This window comes from Camelus ferus, chromosome 27 (genome assembly GCF_009834535.1).
Source record: "Camelus ferus isolate YT-003-E chromosome 27, BCGSAC_Cfer_1.0, whole genome shotgun sequence".
Taxonomy (NCBI): Eukaryota; Metazoa; Chordata; class Mammalia; order Artiodactyla; family Camelidae; genus Camelus; species Camelus ferus.
The window spans coordinates 23,930,941-23,949,934 of record NC_045722.1 but is presented as its reverse complement, the minus strand read 5'-3'; the positions used below and the strand labels follow the sequence as shown (position 1 = coordinate 23,949,934).

The 18,994-nt window shown below is 46.1% G+C and overlaps 1 protein-coding gene across 2 annotated transcripts in view; it reads left to right on the top strand.

Moving 5' to 3' along the window:
- The first annotated feature begins 7,625 nt into the window (after window positions 1–7,625).
- Window positions 7,626–18,994, top strand: part of OTUD7A (OTU deubiquitinase 7A) — a 209,134-nt gene continuing 197,765 nt past the window's right edge. Inside the window, exon 1 of one of the 2 annotated variants that reach the window (XM_032469184.1) lies at window positions 7,626–7,793. The gene's annotated coding sequence lies outside the window, so the exon portion shown is untranslated. Of the gene's footprint in view, window positions 7,794–8,534; window positions 8,606–18,994 lie in introns of those variants that run through there. The other variant, XM_032469185.1, reaches the window with a different exon arrangement.

The following is an 18,994-nucleotide window of genomic DNA, read 5'->3' as shown; positions in this document are numbered from 1 at the left end:
GGGCCTGCACCAGGCCCTGGGATGTGGGTCTGCAGAGAACATAAGGGTGTTGACACTGACACCTGGGGACTTGAAGCATCCTCATGGCCCTCCTGCTAAGGCGGGGACCCTGGAGGTCAGATAATAAATGGGGGTCTACATAAAATAAAATAAAATAATACCATTTGCAGCAACGTGGATGGACCTGGAGACTGCCATTCTATGTGAAGCAGCCAGAAAGAGAAAGAAAAATACCATATGATATCAGTTATATGTGGAATCTAAAAAAAAAAAAAAAAAAAAAAAAAAAAGATGAACTTATTTACAAAACAGAAATAGACTCACAGACATGGAAAACAAACTTATGGTTACCGGTGGGGTGAAGGAGGTGGGAAGGGATAAACTGGGAGTTCAAGATTTGTAGATACTAATATATATAGAATAGATAAACAAGTGTATGTTGTATAGCACAGGGAACTACATTCAGTATCTTACAGTAATGTATGGTGAAAAAGAGTATGAAAATGAATATATGTATGTGTATGTATGGCTGAAGCATTGTGCTGTACACCAGAAACTGACGTAACATTGTAAACTGACTACACTTCAATAAAAAATATATATATACACAAAAAAATGGGGGCCTAGTCCAGGCCCCTCAGGGTTGGGGGGCTGTGTGGGAGTTATGGGAGGAAGATATGCAAGGAACACAGTCATCTCTCAATCCATGCCCAGTATTGGTTTTTGGTTTTTTTGTTTTTTTTTTTTCAGAATTTGTTAGTGTTTTGTGGGCTCCTTCAAAAGGATCCCTTCTCATACAGGGTGAGTGGTTTTGCTCTAACCCAGCTCTCCTATTAACTAAAGATGGACTTTCACAGAACTTTCTTTCTATGCCTCCACATCCTCCATCCTGGGGGACCCATCCTCCTGTTTCCCTGAGTCCTGCCAAGTGCACACCAAAGGGAGGTGAACTGCCGCCATCAGTTCCTCTAGATGAGATCATCCCTTCTCTGGAGTTTTACTGCTGCAGAGGAAGAAAATTGTTCTCAACATTATTATTGTGATTTGAGAGTCTCCGGTTTTATGATTTTCGTTTGTGTTTTTGTCCTAGGAATAAAGAAATTTGGCAATTTTATGTGCCTTTGGTTTCTTTTGGGGGGGTGAGGAAGGTGGGGCAGTTTCCATAGCAGTAAAAGATTCACTCCATAGTGACATTTACAATGTCTCAACTACAGGTAGGAGTCTATTTGTACTTTTAAGCTTTGGCAAAGATTTCACCCAACTATATCTCTCTATTCTACCTGCTTAAAATTTGCTCTAAAAGATTAAAAAAAAAAAAAGAGTAGCAGGGCATGAATCTCTAAGTTTTCAAGAAACGTAACTTTTTTGTTTATGCCACATAATTTATTTTGTAAGCCTCCTTCCGCTGGTGGGAGAAATGAAATTTCAGGCAACTCAGGCCTCCCCCGGCAACACACACACACACACACACACACCCCTCCTTCCTTCTTCCTGCCAGTGGCAACTGTTGTTTTGGATAGTTTCTTGGTGTTGTGGCCTCAGGGGTGACGGCGATGGGTGTCTATTCTTGTTGAGTCATCCTCTGCCTGCTGTCCCCTGAAGGGTGCATCTGCACAGGGATCACTGTCACCACCATGCACAAGTTTCTGCTCCATCACCCTCACTTCTGGTTGCAGGGTCCCTTCAACCTAGCTACTTGGGTCTCCTCTTAAAGACCTCAAAGTAGCCCACTTCAGTCTATGCCACTGAAGGGCCACGGTGGGACAGAGGTGGCCTTCTCCTGACACTTGGGGAATTGTTTCACTGCTTTCTAGGCTACCTGGGAGTGCAAGGGAGCTCTGTGATCAGGATGAATCTTTTTGCTTCCAAGACCCACATGCCTAGGGCCACATCTGCGCTCAGGTGGGGTGGGGCACTCAGGGGACTTCACGAGCCAGTGGGGGCCCCATCCTCCTGCTTCCCTGAGTCCCCTGGATTCCGCCCCACCCTCTGGCCATCTCCACCTCCACCTCCCTTCCAGGGCTTTCCAGGCGGCTTGCCCTGGGCCTCCAGCTCTGAGTCCCACAACTCCACAGTTGCCCTTTTCTTCTCTGATATCCTCCCATTCCACCCCCTGCCCAGGAAAACTTCACCTACTATTAAGGTTGGGAGAAGCTGACTCAAAATGAGCACGAATTTTTCTTTTACCCTTTTCAGATAACTTTTATTACAGCATATTGTTATGATTGTTCTAATTTATTAATCATTTTTTTAATTTTTAAAATCGAAGTATAGCTGATTTACAGTGTTGTGCTAGTTTCAGGTGCACAGCATTGTGAGTCAGATATATGGCTATATCTATATATATCTATATATCTATATATCAATACATATATTCTTTTGCAGACTCTTTCAGATCCATTAAGGGTTATTACAAGCTATAAATATAGTTTCCTGTGCTACACAGTAGGAATAAATGAAAGTAAAATACAATCTTTAACTTTTCTTATTCTTGATTGATCTAAAAGAGAACTGCGTGTTTAAAGCAGTACTAGTGATGAGGTATTAGGAAATTATGCATGTGGATGAGTAAGTGAATGACAGCAGCATCACAAAGAATGAAAGAAAGGATTGCGAACATGTGGTTATAAGATGTCTGTACTGCATGTGAAGCTGAATAGTGTTATTTGGAGGTGTACACAAATCAGTGAAAAATGTATATTGTAAATGTATACTGAACCACTAAAAGTTCTTAAAAGAAGTACAGCTGAGGGTTAAGAGAGCAGATAAAATGTAATCATATAAAATGCTCAGTTAAAACCAGAGAGGGCAGAAAAATGAGTCACAGGCAACCAGTAGAAAATAGTTATAAACATGGTTGATATTAATCCAAATATATCAATGATTAGTGGGGAGGGTATAGCTCAGTGGTAGATCACATACTTAGCGTGCACAAGGTCCTGGGTTCAATCCCCAGTACCTCCATTAAAAATAAATAAATAAAAACCTAATTAGTCCCCCACAAAAATTAAAAACAAACACAAATATATCAATCATCATGTTCAACATGAATGGTTTAAACACATCAATTAAAAGACAGATGTTGCCAGAGTGGATAACAACACAAGACCCAACCATATGGTGTCTACAAGGAGCCTACCTTAAACCAAAGTCTGTTTGGTTAAAAGTAAAGGTGTGAAGAAAGATTTACCATGCTAGCCCTAATCAAAAGAAAACTGGAATAGCTAAAACGGTTTCAGACAAACAGACTTGAGAACAAGGGACCTTATTAGGAATAAAAGTGGGGGAAACTACACAATCATAAAGAGGCCAATTCTCCAAGAAGACAAAATAATTCTAAATTGTTTGCACCTAACAAAAGAGCATCAAAATAGGTGAGGCAAAAATTGATAACCATAAAAAAGGAAATTGAACAATCTACTGTTAGAGTTAGACACTTCGGGAATCCTCTTTGGATAGTTCAAACAGGCAGAAAATCAGTAAGGACACAGGTGACCTGAACAGCACAATCAGTCACCTTTATCTAACTGACATTTATAACTACTCTACCTAAGGACAGCAAAATATGCATTATCCCCAAGCTCACATGGAATATTCATCAACAAAGACCACATTCTAGGCCACAAAACAAACCTTACACATTATAGAAAAGTATAAATTACACAGTGTGTTCTTAGATTGCAATTGAATTAATCTAGAAATCAAGAACAGAAAAGTAGCTGAAAATCCCCAGTTAGTTGGAAACTAAACAAATGCATTTCTAAAAATACTTGGGTCAAAGAAGAACTCTCAAGTGTAATCAAAATATATTTAATTAAACCGAAGTAGACATATAACCTATCAAGCGAGGATGTGCTGTTTGCAGCAAAAGCAGTGCTTAGAGCAAAAATTATGGCATTAAAGGGAAAAGAAGAAAGCAAAAAATCAACAATTTAAGCTCCAGTAAAACTTATATTGAGCAATTTAAGCCTAAGCAAACAGGGAAAAAAGAGAAATAATAAAAACTAGAGAAGAAATAAATGAAATTGAGAAACAGAAAAACAATAGAGAAAGTTTACAAAACACAAAACTGATTCTTTGACAAGATCACTAAAATTTATAAAACTGAAAAAAAAACTGTATACCAAAAATTGACACAACATTGTAAACTGCCTATACTTCAATAAAAAAAGAAATTTATAAAACTGTCCCAGGCTAACTAAGAAAAAAAGATATTGGACACAGTTTACCAATATCAGAAATGGAAAAGGATTCATCCCTTCTGACTTCATGAATTTGAGAAAAAATTACCCACCAATTTGAATATTTAGAATAAATGGACCAATTCTTTGAAAGACACAGCTATCAAAATGTATGCAAGAACAAACAAACAGGTAAAATGCCCATATCAATAAAAATAAACTCATTCTATGAAGCCAGCATTGCCCCAGTATCAGAACAAGATAAAGGTTTACCAGGAAAGGAAAACTACAAACCAATATCTCTCATAAACATAAATGTAAAACTCTTCAACACTATATTAGCAAACTGAATCCAGCAATGTATAAAAGCAAATATAAACCACGACCAAGCGTAATTTATCCTGAGTATGCAAGAATGCTCAACGTTCTAAAATCAAACAAGTAATCCGTCATACCAACAGGCCAAAGAAGAATCACACAGTCATATCAATAGATGCAGAGAAAGCATCTGACAAAATTCACATCCATTCATTTAAAAAAGAAAACTCTCAGTAAACTAGGAATAGAGAGGGACTTGCTCAATTTAATGAAGAATAGGCACCAAATCCTAGAGCTGACATCATACCTGACGGTGACAAGCTTCCTCCTATAATGAGGAACGAGGCAAGGACATCCTCTCTTATGACTCCTAGTCCACGCAATACTGGAATTCCTAGCTAGTTCAATAAGATAAAATAAGAAAACATATACAGATTGCAAAGAAAGAAATAAAACTGTCTCTATTAGTAGATGGCAATATTCTAGTAGGAAATTCCGAAGAATCCTCAAAAACATTCCTGAAGCAAGTACAGCAAGGTTGCAAGATACATGGTTAATATAAATAAAATAAAATAAAATAAAAGCCAACTGCTTTCCTATATTCCAGCAGTGAACCACTGAAATTAGAAATTAAAAACAGTATCATTTATAGTAGCTCCATAAAATAAAATACTTACATGTAATTCTAATAAAATATGTATGGGACTTCTATAGAAAATTACAAAATATTGCTGAAAAATTCAAAGCAGATTTAATTAAATGGAGAGTTATTTCATATTCACAGATTGGATGACTCAATATTGTTAATATGTAAATTCTTCCAAATTTGATCTACAGATTCAGTGGAATCCCAATCAAAATCCATACAAGCTATTTTGTAGCTATCTATAAATTGATTCTGAAGTTTATATGAAAAGACAGAAAAATTCAAATAGCAAACACGGTACTACAATGAACAGACGGAAGAATGACATTACCCAACATGAAGACTCACTCAAAGCTATAGCACTCAACACAGTGTGATATTATTGGTCAAAGAATGGACATGGGGATCAGTGCAACAGAACAGACCAACACAAATACGGTCAATTGGTCTTTGACAAAGGACCAAAGGCAATTCAATGGGGAAAGGATTTTTTTTTCCCAAAAAGTAATGATGGAACACTGAACATTTACATGTCAAAAAAAAAAAAAAAAAAGAATCTTGACACACATAGACATACACCAAAATTTAAAAATTAATCATAGACCTAAATGTAAAATATAAAACTATAAAACTTCAAGAAGAAAAGGTAGATTTAAATCTATATAATATTGGGTTTGGTGATGTTTTCAATATAATATCACAATTATGATCCCTAAAAGAAAAAATATGCCAAGGTAGACTTAACTCAGGTTAAATACTTCTGCTCTGCAAAAGACTGTCAAGAGAATGAAAAGACAAGCCTCATACCGACAGTAAATAGTTGCAAAACACATATCATATAAAGTACTTCTATCTAAAATATACAAAGAACTCTTAAAACTCAACAAGACCCAATTTAAAAATGGGCAAAAAAAATGTGTACAAACATCTCGCCAGAAAAGATACACAGATAGCTAATAAGCAAATGAAGTGATGCCAGACATTATTTTTCATTAGGGAACTGAAAATTAGAGCAACAATTAAATCTCTCCACACCAATGAGAATGTCTAATATATAGCAAATATCAAGTTCTGGCAAGGATTCAGGAGAGTGGGACTCTCATACACTGCTGGTGGTTATGAAAATGGTGTCGACACCTGGAAAACTGTTTTTAGGGTTCCTATAACGTGAAACAAATTTACCAAAAGATCTACCACTGGCATTCCAACGTATTGACCCAACTAATTTGAAAACTTGTTCATCCAAAGTTCTGCATGCAACTGTTTGTAGAACACCTATTCACAATCGCCTCTAAATGGAAATCTTCAATGGATGAATAAACTAAATACAGTACAAATAATGGGATAGTATCCAATAATAAAAACAACCATTAATACCAACAACATTGGTGAATCTCAAAGGCATAATGGTGAATGAACAAAGTCAGTTTCATCATGCTGCATAGTGCCTAATTCTAGGTAGACAACATTACGAAAAAGACAACTACAGCAATGGAGAATCTATCGGTGGTTGCCATATGTCAGAACATACTAGGATTTGGGGAAGGTGTGGCTATGAAAGGGCAACAAGAGGGAGTTCTTTGGGTGATGCATCCTAGCTGTGCTGATGGTTACACAGATACAAACAAATGTTTGAAAATTCACAGGACTGTATATCCAAGAAAATAAAAACTCAGTTTTACCGGATATTAATTTAAGAAGTCAAATAAATTACTAACCATAGTGTATATACACATACAATGTTTAAAACCAATCAGAAGTCCTAAACTAAGAGTGTAACAACGATTGCCAAGAAACGCATGAGAAGAGTATTAGTAATCTGCAATATAACCTGTTATTTGGGAAAGTGGGGCGCTGTTACACCAAGAGGGTAATGTGAGAGGAGGCAGAAAGCAGTGAGCAGGCCTGGGTATCAGCGAGAAGTGGTGGCACGCAAAAGTTTTCAGAGGAAGGCAAGAAATGGGGAAAGGTCAGAGAACCCGTTTAAGAGGTAAAAGGACCTACTTCGGATTAGGTGTGATGCCCTGGCCCGGAAGCAGGGCTTGGAAATGGAGCCGAGACAGAATGGGTCGGAAAAGTTTGGGGTGCTTAGGAAGAAAGAGTGAGCAGGAAGGAAGAAATGGTAAAGGTGTGAGGCAGGCAGACGAGCAAAGGCAGGTTATTTAAGCAGCACTTCCTGCAGTCCGGGAGGCAGGTGCCAACAGGCACCTGAAAGGGCGAGCGCGGGAGCCTGGGAGCGCGGGTGCGGAGACGCGCGCTAGGGCTGCCCCGCGCTCTCTACCGGGATCGGGTCGGCGGGGCGGGGGCGGGGCGCGCGCACGTCCCCGCGAGGCGGGTGCGGGGCGCAGCTGCTGCCGGTGACGTCAGGGGCCGCGCGCGCTGGGCGGCTGCGGGCGGAGCCGGGAGGCGGGCGCTGCGCGCGGCCGCGGGCGGAGCGGAGGGTCGCGAGGGGCGGAGCGGAGCGCGGGAGGAGGCGGGGGAGGAGAGGCCCCCGGACCGCGAGCGGCAGCTGGGGAGGGGGCCGCGGAGCCGGAGCGCCAGCAAACAGCTGATCTGGTTTTCCTGTAAAGCGAGAGAAAATGGAAGTCGGGTAGCGGCGACTGCGGCGCTGCGGGCTGGCCGAGCGGAGCGGCGCGGCGGCGCGGCAGGTGAGACGGCGCTGGCCGCGGTGCTGCCGGCGGCGGTGGGGCCGGGGCCGGGGCCGGGGACCCGGCAGGTGCGCCGTCCGAGCGCGGCGCCAGATCCCTCCGCGGCTTCGCGGCGAAGCAGGTGGGCGCAGAGGCCGGGCAGCCCCGGGCCCGGGGCCCGGGGGCGCAGGGGTCGCGGGCCCGGCGCGGGGCTCGCCGGCGCTTCTGCATTGCGGGCTCCTCTCTGGACCCCGCGGGCGCCGCGGCCACCGGCTCCGGCTTGGCGCCCGGCGCGTCTCCGGGGCAGGGCGCGGCGCTCCCGCTGGGTCGCGGACGCTGTCTTCGCCGAGCCCCTGAGCTGTCTGCACTGGAGCGTGATGACAGGCGTGGGGGCACCGGCCCCTCGGTCCGTGTGGGCGCGCAGGGGGTCCCGGGCCGCCGACAGACTCCCAGGCACGGCCCAGAAGCAGCGCGTGAGGCCGCCGGCCGGGTGCCTGGGCTGTGGCTGCGTGGGCCAGAGCGGCCCGGTGCACCGCTCGCTCGTTCCACTGGGTCTGGCTGGACAGCAGGAGAACCGTTAATGCAATTTGGCTGTGAACCCGGAGGCCTTCCCTAGTATCTTCTCACAGAGGGAGGAAAAAAATTGCATCTGCTGTGCTTTCGGTGCTCCTTTAAATTCGGGAGATGTCAGTGATGTCATCATTAACAAAAACTTTCCTTCATTGGACACGACCGCTCAAGTGCACCCTCCTCCCCGTGCAGCTTTCGCAGCCCTTGGAGAATCTTTGCAACAGAACGGATTTGCCTTTGCTCTCTGAACTCGACAGCCTTACGTAGGTGAAAACGTTTTTTATGTTGATTTCTTGGCTTAGGAGTTAATAGATTTGAGAGTGGCGGTCGGGAAACTTGTTAGATCCCCACGGATCTGGGAATCACTTCATGCACATCACAAGGATCCAGGGGAGAGTCATACCTGACACTTACAGGGTGGTTTCCTGGTTTTATCTTTACAAAGGAGCATGAGCTGGGAGACGAAAAATGTAAAAAGATACTATATTTGAGATGGCAGATGCTGTGTTCAGGGAAAGGTAGATGGTGTGGCCTAAATCTTTACAAGCCTTGATTGCTTCCGGAAAATCTATAGGTCTCTTTCCTCTCCATTACCACCACCACTAGGATGGGTCTGAGAGCAGCCTGTCCCGGAGGTGACAGCTTCTCTGGGGACCCCCTGTCTTTCCTTTCTATAGCAGCTGTGCTGCCCACCAGCCTCCACGGCCAAGTCCAACACCTGAAAAGGGTTGGAAACGTGCAGAGGCCAAGACCTACCTGGACAGCCCACAAAGTTCTGGGGGATTTTCCCCCCTTAGTATGAGCACTTTGCCATCACTATTGCATGTGTGAGTTCCATATGACCGACTGTTACGGGAACAAAAGTAAGCAAGTTCCCAAGACAGTGTGCACATCTATTTAAGCCTATCATATCGAAAGGATATTCAATAAGGGACCAAAATATTGACATCTTTGTATTTAACAATGAATGACTACTCTGGATTGGTTCAGATAAGCATGTCTTAAATTATTAGTGTGGTCCTATTGGGTCTGTAAGGAATTTAATAGCATATGCCATGCAGAAGTTTGAGTCTGATCAGGAAAGGGATGCTCTGGAACCCTGAATTTGTATAGAGAAAATGGAGATACAGTGCTTCACCTTAAGCCATAGTAACATCCTGGGTGGCAGGGGATGGAAACCATTGCATTGTGGAGGCTTGCCACATGTAGGTCTCAGCGTGGATCCTGGGTGGCAGGTGTCCCCTTCAGAAGTAGTTGCAGAGGCCCTCAGCCTGGGTGGAGGCCAGCAGTAGCGTCGCGGAAAAGCCAACTGTCTGTTCTCACCTTGTGGAGAGGGGGAGGGGCACGTCCCTCTGAAGCCAGCGTTATGTTCATGGCTGAAGGTGCCGTATTTATTCATCGTGGCAAAGCTGGATGATACAGGAAGCCTTGTAGCAGAATTGCCTCCAAATGTGTGTCTTTTTGGTGACTCTGCCCTGGCTGCTTTAGAACTTGACCTTTTAAGTCATGGCTGTGATTTTCTATAATTGAAGTGGTCTCAATAGAATGAAAATTGGTTTTTAAGGCTCTGGGCTATGAACTCTTTAGAAATTGGGTCTGTGAAACCACTCTGGCCACATATCCATTTTTTTTTTCACCTGTAGACCTGTGAAAGTATTCACTATCAGGTTTTTGATTTAACTCACGGTAGGACTTGCGAAAATACAAATGCAAGTGTTTCCACCAAAGCCGTAGGTATTAGCCACTTGTTTCCTAAAACATTTCTAAAACAGTCACTTTAAAGCCCCTTCATCCCCCTTTTTATCTCCCATTCTAAGATGCCAAAATTGCCTTGGCTTCTCTTTTTGTTCACTTTGGATCTTGAGGTCATTTAGTTCGTGTCTTCGGCCCAGAGAATAAAGGCTGAGTCAGCTCCCGCGGGGCCAGCAGGGGGCGTGCTAATCGCGTCTTGGTGGGGCCTCTACCTGAGCCACCTTGGGAAAGGATGGAGGACCGCCAGATTGAGGGTGTGTGCTTGTAGTGTGTGCACAGTGCCTCGGTGTGCTCAATCGCCCAGGGATGGAAACTGAAGGAAGGGCTTACTTTGAATAGCCAGAGGTTGTGGCTTCCAGAATGTGGGCCTCCCTCCAGGGGCAGGGAGATTGCTCTCATGGCTCCAAGTCTTTGGAGAGTGATGCTTGGTCCTGGTCTGAAGATTCAGTGCCCCCTCGGACTGCAGAAGGGAGAGTGCTTGTTTGGGGAGGAGCAACTTGGCATCCTGGAACTCCCTACCTGCATCTTGGTCCTGGGAAGGGCAGGACGGTGCCAGCCAGGGCAGCCAGTGGAAATGCCACCCCCCCCCAACAATGTTTTCTCTTGGGTTTGACAACTATTGACTTAAACCCCGGGACTCTGTGTCCATGGCATATCCCAGGGGGTTGATTTGCCTGCCTTGCCAGGTTTATTGGCCTCAGGGATTCTCTGATGGAGAAAAGCAAATGTTTAATCACTGTACGTTTCTTGGCCCGAAGAAAATGAAAGCAGGAGAACAGAGCTTTTCACTTCAAGGTGCTGAATCTGACTTTACGTGTGGGCCATGTTATTCATCAGCAAGTTCCCAGTGAGTCTAGAGAGGCATGGAAGGTCATCTTGCCAAGCTGGCAGGGGGATGTCCCAGGGCTTGGATGACCGTTGAAGCATCTGGTTGGGGTACTGAAAGCCAGAGACTCTTCTGTCCTCCCCAGGCCCCTCGTGGCGCCCACATGCTGTTCAGTACAGCACACCTTGAAGCAAATAGGTTCTAACAGACTGCTGTCAAATGCTGTGATTGGATGTTTCTTTATACTTCCTTCTTAGTCTGTCAACAGTGCATGTAAAATCCAACTATTGATGTCAAAGGGGCAAACGGAAATGATATTTCAGCTTCATGCCTCACTCGGGGCATGGACGATGGGGGATGGGCCCTTCGATTGAAAAGCAGGTGACACCTGATCCTTTTGGAAGGTGTCCATCCCTGAGGACGATCACGGGATCTCCTCCTCAGAGGGAACCCTGAGAACCACAGGCATTTATTTAAAAGGAAGCAGAACAGGCTGGTTCCTTGTTACAGGATAGCTTATTTGGAAATATTTTACCCTTGAAACTTGGAAGAAGCGTTTCATTTGCCCTTGGTAGACTGCTGCTCCCCCTAAGCAGCCTGCATGTCAGACCAAGAATAAGATGATTTAATACAGATGTGACAGCGCAGGGGAGGGGCTGTTTTCTCCATTCTTGGGGGATGGACTTCTTTATCATTCATAGTAACAGACAGAATAAATAGGTTGAAGGAAAATTCTGAAAATGAGAGAGTGCCTGACACTGCCGTATTACCTGTGGAGGTGTGTTTATCTGACTGGTTTGCGCACAGTATCTCTTTGGCATGGGGAGCAGTGGTAAAAACTGGATTTCGGATGGAGTAGACCCTAAATATCCCCCTGCATCCATCACAGCCAGCTGCCCTGGACAAGGCGTGGCTCCATCAAACCCTAGTGCTTGGTGTTACAGAGTTCTGCTGCCCACCACCTCACGTTCTGAGAAGTCACACGTACAGTGATGCTAACCCAAGTTCTAAATACATCTCTCTTGGTTTAAGCAGATAAGTCTAAAGTAAATGCATTTTCTGAGCTTGAGTTTCTCCTCCCAAAGAAGTATTTCCCGTTTGAGCTCCTGTTTATTCTTACAGTTTTCTTTCTCAGCAGTAATAATTTTATGAACTATAGAAGAAGGCCTCTGAAATCCATTTTTCATTCTGTTGTTTGATTAGATCACCACAGGGTTTCACATGGGGCTGGGTCTAGGGCTGGGGATGGGTGTGAACAGACCGCCCACCCATCCTGCAGTGAGATCAAGTCTCTCAGTTACTGAGGTGAGTTTAGGAGCTCACCCCAGAGAAGGCGGCTGCGTGGAGCCGGAGCAGATATCCCAGTGCTGTCCCTGTCTGCTTGGGCCTTGTCACTCCTGTGGAGACCCCAGCTCCACTGCCCCTGGGGCTGATACACCCATGATTCACCCAGATCACCTCTGTGGTTCAATTTTAGAAACTATTTATGACATGGGCTCTGGCACATGAAGGCTATGGAGGAGACCACACAATGGACTACATTCCTGGGACACGATGTGTCTCTTGTCCCACAGGCAACCCTACCCCAGAGGTTGAGTTGATACCCTTTTGTCTTCGAGATCCAAAAACTATGGTTCCAATCCATTTCTCCCATAGTTCCTCTAATGATGATTTGAGGCTTGGAGAATACATGTATTATTGAAGTAGGGGGCAACACATTTGCATGTGTAACTTTTTGTGTATTGAAAAAAAATTGTTCAGCATCAAGATATACATTGTTAACTTTTTCTTTTTGGGGGGCAGGGGAGAGGAGGTAATTAGATTTATTTATTTATTTAATGGAGGTGCTGGGGATTGAACCCAGGACCTTGGGCATGCTAAGCACTTGTTCTACCAACTAGCTATATCCTCCTCCTTAACTTCTTTTTTTTAAAATACATTGGTTGTAATATTTGTTGTGCCAGTCTGTCTCTTGAAAGCCTCATCCCTGAACAGGCAGAAAAAAATGGATGAATAGCCAGCCAACTTGAACAGGGTGACCAGCTGTGTGACCTCAGGTGCAGTCCAAGAAGAGGTATCTTCTGTGGTCTTCCTGTAGGTTTTGGGGGAGGAGCAGGTGAGAGAGGGTGAAGTGATTCTTAAATTCTAAAGAGATTCATCGTGCCAGCCACAGGAACTGGAGGCAGAGTGTGCCCATCTCACTCACCACCAGCCCAATTTCTCTCCCTTGTCAATTGTTGCATTTACAGTTTTCACCTGCAACTCAAGGCGTAGCTTAGATGGATTTGCTGTAACTTTTTTTTGTAGAGGAAGCAGGAGGCCTGGGTCAGCAGGATGAAGGGCCTTCTCTGGCTTGGTGATTCTTGTAGTTTATCCAGAATGGTCAGGCAGCTCTGTTAAAACACGCTAAAGGAAGTTCCTCCTAATCAGGGTAGACATTAGACCCCTGAGAATCAGGCTGTGTCTCCCACGTCTTGGGTGCTGCTGGGCATGTGACTAGCAGGCCCCCAAGGGCTCATGGGATGGGATCGTTACAGAATACATTTTCTTACTCTTGGAGTTGATGAAAAACTAGTCTCTTTCATGGACAACAGGGAAGGGGAAGTGGGGGATGAAGGAGAGGAAAGGAAAAAACATTCCGAAGGTGGGGTCCCACCAGTCCCATGTCAGTGAGGGTCCTACCAGCATAGGTGGTCCAGGCATTGACCCCAGGGAGAGGTGTGTGTTTGGCCCAGGGAGTCTACACTGCTCTCCCCACCCTGAAAGGGCCGCCTTGCAGAGCCAGCTGCTGTTCCCAGAGCGAGTCTTTGGGCCCTGAGACCCTGGGGCATACCTTTGTCATCGGCATCGGCGTTGACTGTGGTGAAGGGCACAGGCGTCTCTGTGCCTCCTCGAGTACGCTGCAGGCCCTTGTGAGAGGAAGTGGCTCTTTTGCAAGCCCTGTTGCTTAAGAGGTTGTGTGAAAGCTCCGTGGCTGCCTGTTTCACTTGGCACCATGTGTGCATGGTTATCAGTAGACAAATCGAAAAGCGGAACCGGATCTCTTGGGAGCCTGTGGCCAGGAATTGCGAGAATGGGTTGTACTTCATGTCAACATGTCTCTCTTTGTTTTTATTGAAGTATAATTGGTTTACAATGTTGTGTTAATTTCTGGTGTATGGCATAGTGATTCAGTTATATATATATTCTTTTTCAGATTTTTTTTCATTATAGGTTACTACAAGATAATGACTGTAGTGCCCTATGCTGTAGAGTAGGACCGTGTTGTTTATCTATTTTATATATAGTAGTTAGTATCTGCTAATCCCAAACATTTAATTCACCCCTACCCCATCCCCTTCCCCCGCTGGTAACCACAGGTTTGTTTTCTATGTCTATGAGTCTGTTTCTGTTTTGTAAATAAGTTAATTCGTCTCATTTTTTAAGACTCCACATGTAAGTGATATCCTATGGTATTTGTCTTTCTCTTTCTGGCTTACTTCACTTAGAATGACGATCTCCGGGTCCATCCATGTTTGAGCTAATGGCATTATTTCACACTTTTTTATGGCTAAGTAGTATTCCATTGTATATATACACCACACCTTCTTTATCCAAACATCTAATCATCTGTGGCATGTCCACATCTCTTGATTATTCCATTGGTGAAGTCTTTCTTGTCTGAGGTGCTGACAGTGAACTGGCTCTTCAGAGCCATCTGGTGTGAAGTGGCTGACAGACTCTGGGTTGTCAGGCCTGCCGTGTACAGTCCGCGAGCCGCCGCCCCAGGGTTGTCTGCCTGCGCTGGCCAAGGTCAGCAGCATTTCTTCAGGTTTCTTCCACCAAAGTTGACTCACCCCGCAGTCTGGAGGGCCCTGTGTACAGCAACGCATTATCACATAGGGTGCTGAAGGCCTTGGGGACTCGAGGGGAGGGGGTGATACAAGCAAGAAATTCCACTGCTTCTCATTTGGGGTTTGTTAGAAGAAGACAGTGTGTTGTTACATTTAAATTAGGAGCTATTGTGGAGGTTCCAGACCACCACAATACAGTGAGTCACGTGAATTTTGGGATTTCCCAGTGCACATAAAAGTTATGTTGACACTATACTGTAGCCTATTAAGTGTGCAATAGCATTACGTCTAAAAATACATATGCTTTAGTTTAAATGTACTTTATTGCAGGGGGGAGGGTATAGCTCTGTGGTAGAGCATGTGTCTAGCCAAGCACAAGGTCCCGGGTTCAATCCCCAGTACCCTCATTTTTAAATAAATAAATAAAACCTAATTACCCTTCCCCAAAGAAATATACAATGCTGTATGTTAATTACACCTAAATAAAACTAGAAGGAAAAATTAATTAATTTAATTAAATTAAAATAAATGATGTTATTTTTAAAAGGAAGAAAAAAACTAGACATAAACAAAGTAAAATTTTAAAAAAAGAAAAATATATACTTTATTCCTACAAAGTGCTAATTTTCATCTGACAGTGCAGGGCTGTCACAAACCTTCAGTTTATAAAACACGCAGAATCTAGGAAGCACAATAATAAAGCAAAGGTCACTAAAACAAGGTCTGCCTGCACCAGGCTGTGGAGTGACTGGAGGGCCAGGCTGCAAATGTGGCCACAGAGGACATCTGTGTGTGGCTCCTGCCATCCGTGGGGTAAAGCCTGCTTGAGGGGAGGGCTCCCAGCCTTTGACCCAGGCCCCCACCTCAGGTACAATCCTCTAGTTCTTTGTTTCACGGGTGAAATGCAGAAATGTGGCTGCCTGTTCCCTGATATCCCATCCAACTCCATGATTCTGTCCGCAGTAATCCCCTCCTCTCTCCCAGTGCTGACTAATCGGGGGAAGGAGAGCCCCATTCGTTGCTGTGAGACATCAGCCAGGACGAAGCAGGTGTCTCCCAGAAAGGACTGTATCCTCTCAGGCCGAGGAGGAGATGGAGCACTGTGAGAAGTATTTCTAACCAGAAGTGGGTCTCGTGGCCAGCATCCCTCCTGCTGATGCAAAGCCCTGCCGAGTGGGCTGTGCTGAGGTCCTTCTGACATTGGAGTCACCTTGTTCAGAACAGGCTCTCCTTGCGTGTCTGTGAAATGCATTTACTAGTCCTGTGGGAGTTAAAAGTGGAAACTGAATTATTCTTTCTAGAATCGTTTGGCCCTTGCAGGTTCAAATGCGTTACTATGGAAAACGTGGTTCGCATAAAATTGGACAAATTTTCAAACCTTCATCCCCCCTCCCCAGTTTGGTAGTGTGCCAAATAAGCAAAACCTGGATTATTTACTGATGCACCCTGATGTGACACACAGCAAAGTGTCCATTCTGTGGGGAGGTCAAGCTTCGTGTTGTCCGTTATACATACATCAGAGGGACTGTGTGCTGTCTCGGAGTGTCAGCTACATCTGTTTGTTAAGGCAAATTCGTGCACTCCAGCTCTTTAAAAACCCTCCTCCCCACCTCCCTTTCCCCATCTGGGGATGCAGAGGGGCCTTGAGGAATGAAGCGTTGGACATTATCCACGCGGCACAGCCCGGGGCATGGCACCTCCGGGCCAGCGCTTCCTTTGCCCCTCCCCCCACATCCTGAAGACTGTGCTGCCCACTCTGGTCCCCTGAACAGCACTGCCCTCTGGCTCCCTGTCACGCCTCTCATGGGCTCATCTCCCTGGTCCTGGGTCCCTCAGACCTCAGCACTGAGCAAGACTCCTTATCACCTGCTTCACTGTTTGGCAGGAGAATAAGCTCCCCCAACTCCCCATACAGAACAGAACGATGACACGGTGATTGACGTGCAGGTCTGTCCCCACGGTACTGAGTGGGAAGAGATGCCTTCTTGATAAAGTACTGCTAGGTAGTTTTTTCTTTTAAGTAATTAGCCTCCCCCATCAATGCCCCCTTTCAGTGTTCTCTCTCCTGTGAAAGTTGCCCAAGACCAAACCACTGTCCCTGTGATGAGAAAGTGGGGGTTCAAAGTTGCTAACTCAGTGTGACAGCTCTTTATGAGACTGGAGGGTCTGTGGACCTCCCCCTCCCCCTCCCATGCTCTGGGTGCACCGGGGGTGCACTCTGGAGGCCAGGGATGGGACCCTGGAGGGAGAAGAGGGTGGGCATTCCTAAGAAAAGACTTGAGATCAAGTATTAACCCTTGTGGTAAGGCAATACCCAGGGCACCAGAGAGAGGGAAAGTCGAATGTTTGAGGATGTGGTGGGGCAGTCTGGAGTCAGACCCAGACCCCCTCCCCCCGAAGTGTGTCTCCTTCACGTCACATTCTTCCTAACAGAGGGAGAGAGGCAGAGACATTTTCTGAGCAGGGAGGTGCGCGGACCATCTACTCCCCAGTATGACGGGATGACTGGTCCACATTCACATTGCTGCGCAGCCCACAGCAGGGAGGGCCAGACTCCCAACATCCTTTCCCATCATTTCCTCACGCTGCCCAAGAGACAGGCTGTGACGTTTTGCCCCGGATTCCTGGTGGCGTTCCATGGGCCAGTGGAGAGAGGCATGAGAAAGCATCTTTAGAAGGCACCGAGGGTCTGGGGTGGGGGCCCAGACTGAGCATGCGTATTGTAAGGAAAACAGGGGTGCTGTGTGATCTTGGGAGGCCATCCAGGAAGTCATCATATTGGCGGAGCATGGCCAGGCGGAGCTGTGGCTTCCTCCCTGTGGCCTGGCCGGGTAGGGGGCTCTGTGGCCAGGCACATTCTCAGGGTGGAGGCTGGGGCAGAGCCCTTCATACACTCAGTTTTTGTTTCTTCATGTAGACATGAGGCCGTACTTTGTAAATTGTTTAAGACTATACAGATGTAAGAAATTTGCTGGGGTTTTTTTTTTTTTTTCAAACACTGTTATTTTAGTTCCTTTTCAGAAGCAAGAATGAAAACCTGGAGGAAATGTGGAAAGAACATCAGTCACTTGGAGACATGTAGGCTTTTGCATGAAGCTATTTGATGGCTCTGAACAGCTCATGGAGGAAAATGTCCCAGGGATATTTGCTGTGGGCCTGGGAGGCTCATGCCAGACTGATAGGCAGAAAGCAGGCAGGGGTCACCCATCACCAGGCTGTGGGACTTTTCTGTAGGACCCAGTAGGCATGAGGCCATGGCTCCACATCCTCCCCATGGGCTTCTGTTGTCCCCAAATCCCTGAGTGTTTCTGGGCCCGTGGCCCAGGTCAGCCCCGTGAGTTTCTGCTGGATGGACCCCCACTCTCAGGGCACTGAGTGCAACAGGCGCAGGTCAGGCTTCTGCTCTCACCACCCGGTGGCCTTGCACTCACTCTGTCCAGTCACTTCCAGGGGGTCCTGTGTCCCCACATGCTCTGCTTTCCAGAGAGTCCAAACGGGAGGTTGAGGGCACCCAAGTGCCCGCAGAGGCGCCCCTGAGTACCCAGGCCAGCCGGAATGAGACACCGCCATCCCCGGGCCCCCTGGGGCAGAGGTGTGGGAGAAGCTGTGCTTTGGGGCAGACATGGCTGGGTCTTGTTTCCATGATGCTGCCCCCTGCCACGCGTCCCTGCTGAGTCAGGCCATCTCGCAGCTTCCGTGTCCCTGTAGGGGACAGCAGGTCCAGGGGCATCAGTCAGGACCAAGCCTAACCAACTGGGCATTGATTCCTTTCCAACAGGGTTGGGAAAAGATCTGCCCCATGGCTGGGGGTCTGGGGGACCTGGGTGAGGGGTCCCACTGCTCTAAGCCTCTGTTTCCACATCTGGAACGAGGGTGAGCCCAGGCACCTCGAGGGGTTGTTGCGAGGACCACAGAGGCTGGTCGCCAGGTTGAAATCAGAGAGAGGTAGCCCCGGAAACAGAAGGGACCCTCCAGGGTCTTTCTGGACTCACGCGATGCTTTAGGACAGAGAGTAGCCTGGAGTGGGAGGGGGCTGATGGGGCCCTCTGGGCACTCAGCAAAATTCACTGCGTGCTTTCCACTTCTAGAGGATCCTTCAAACCTTTGTCCTGTGTACGACATCAACATTCACTTTTTAATAAACTATTGATGAGTTTAATTAACACGGGGGAGGGGGAGTTAAGAAGGAGGAGGCCCTGTTTGACTCCACTTTGCTCTTGGTGTTTTGAGGATCAGTCATT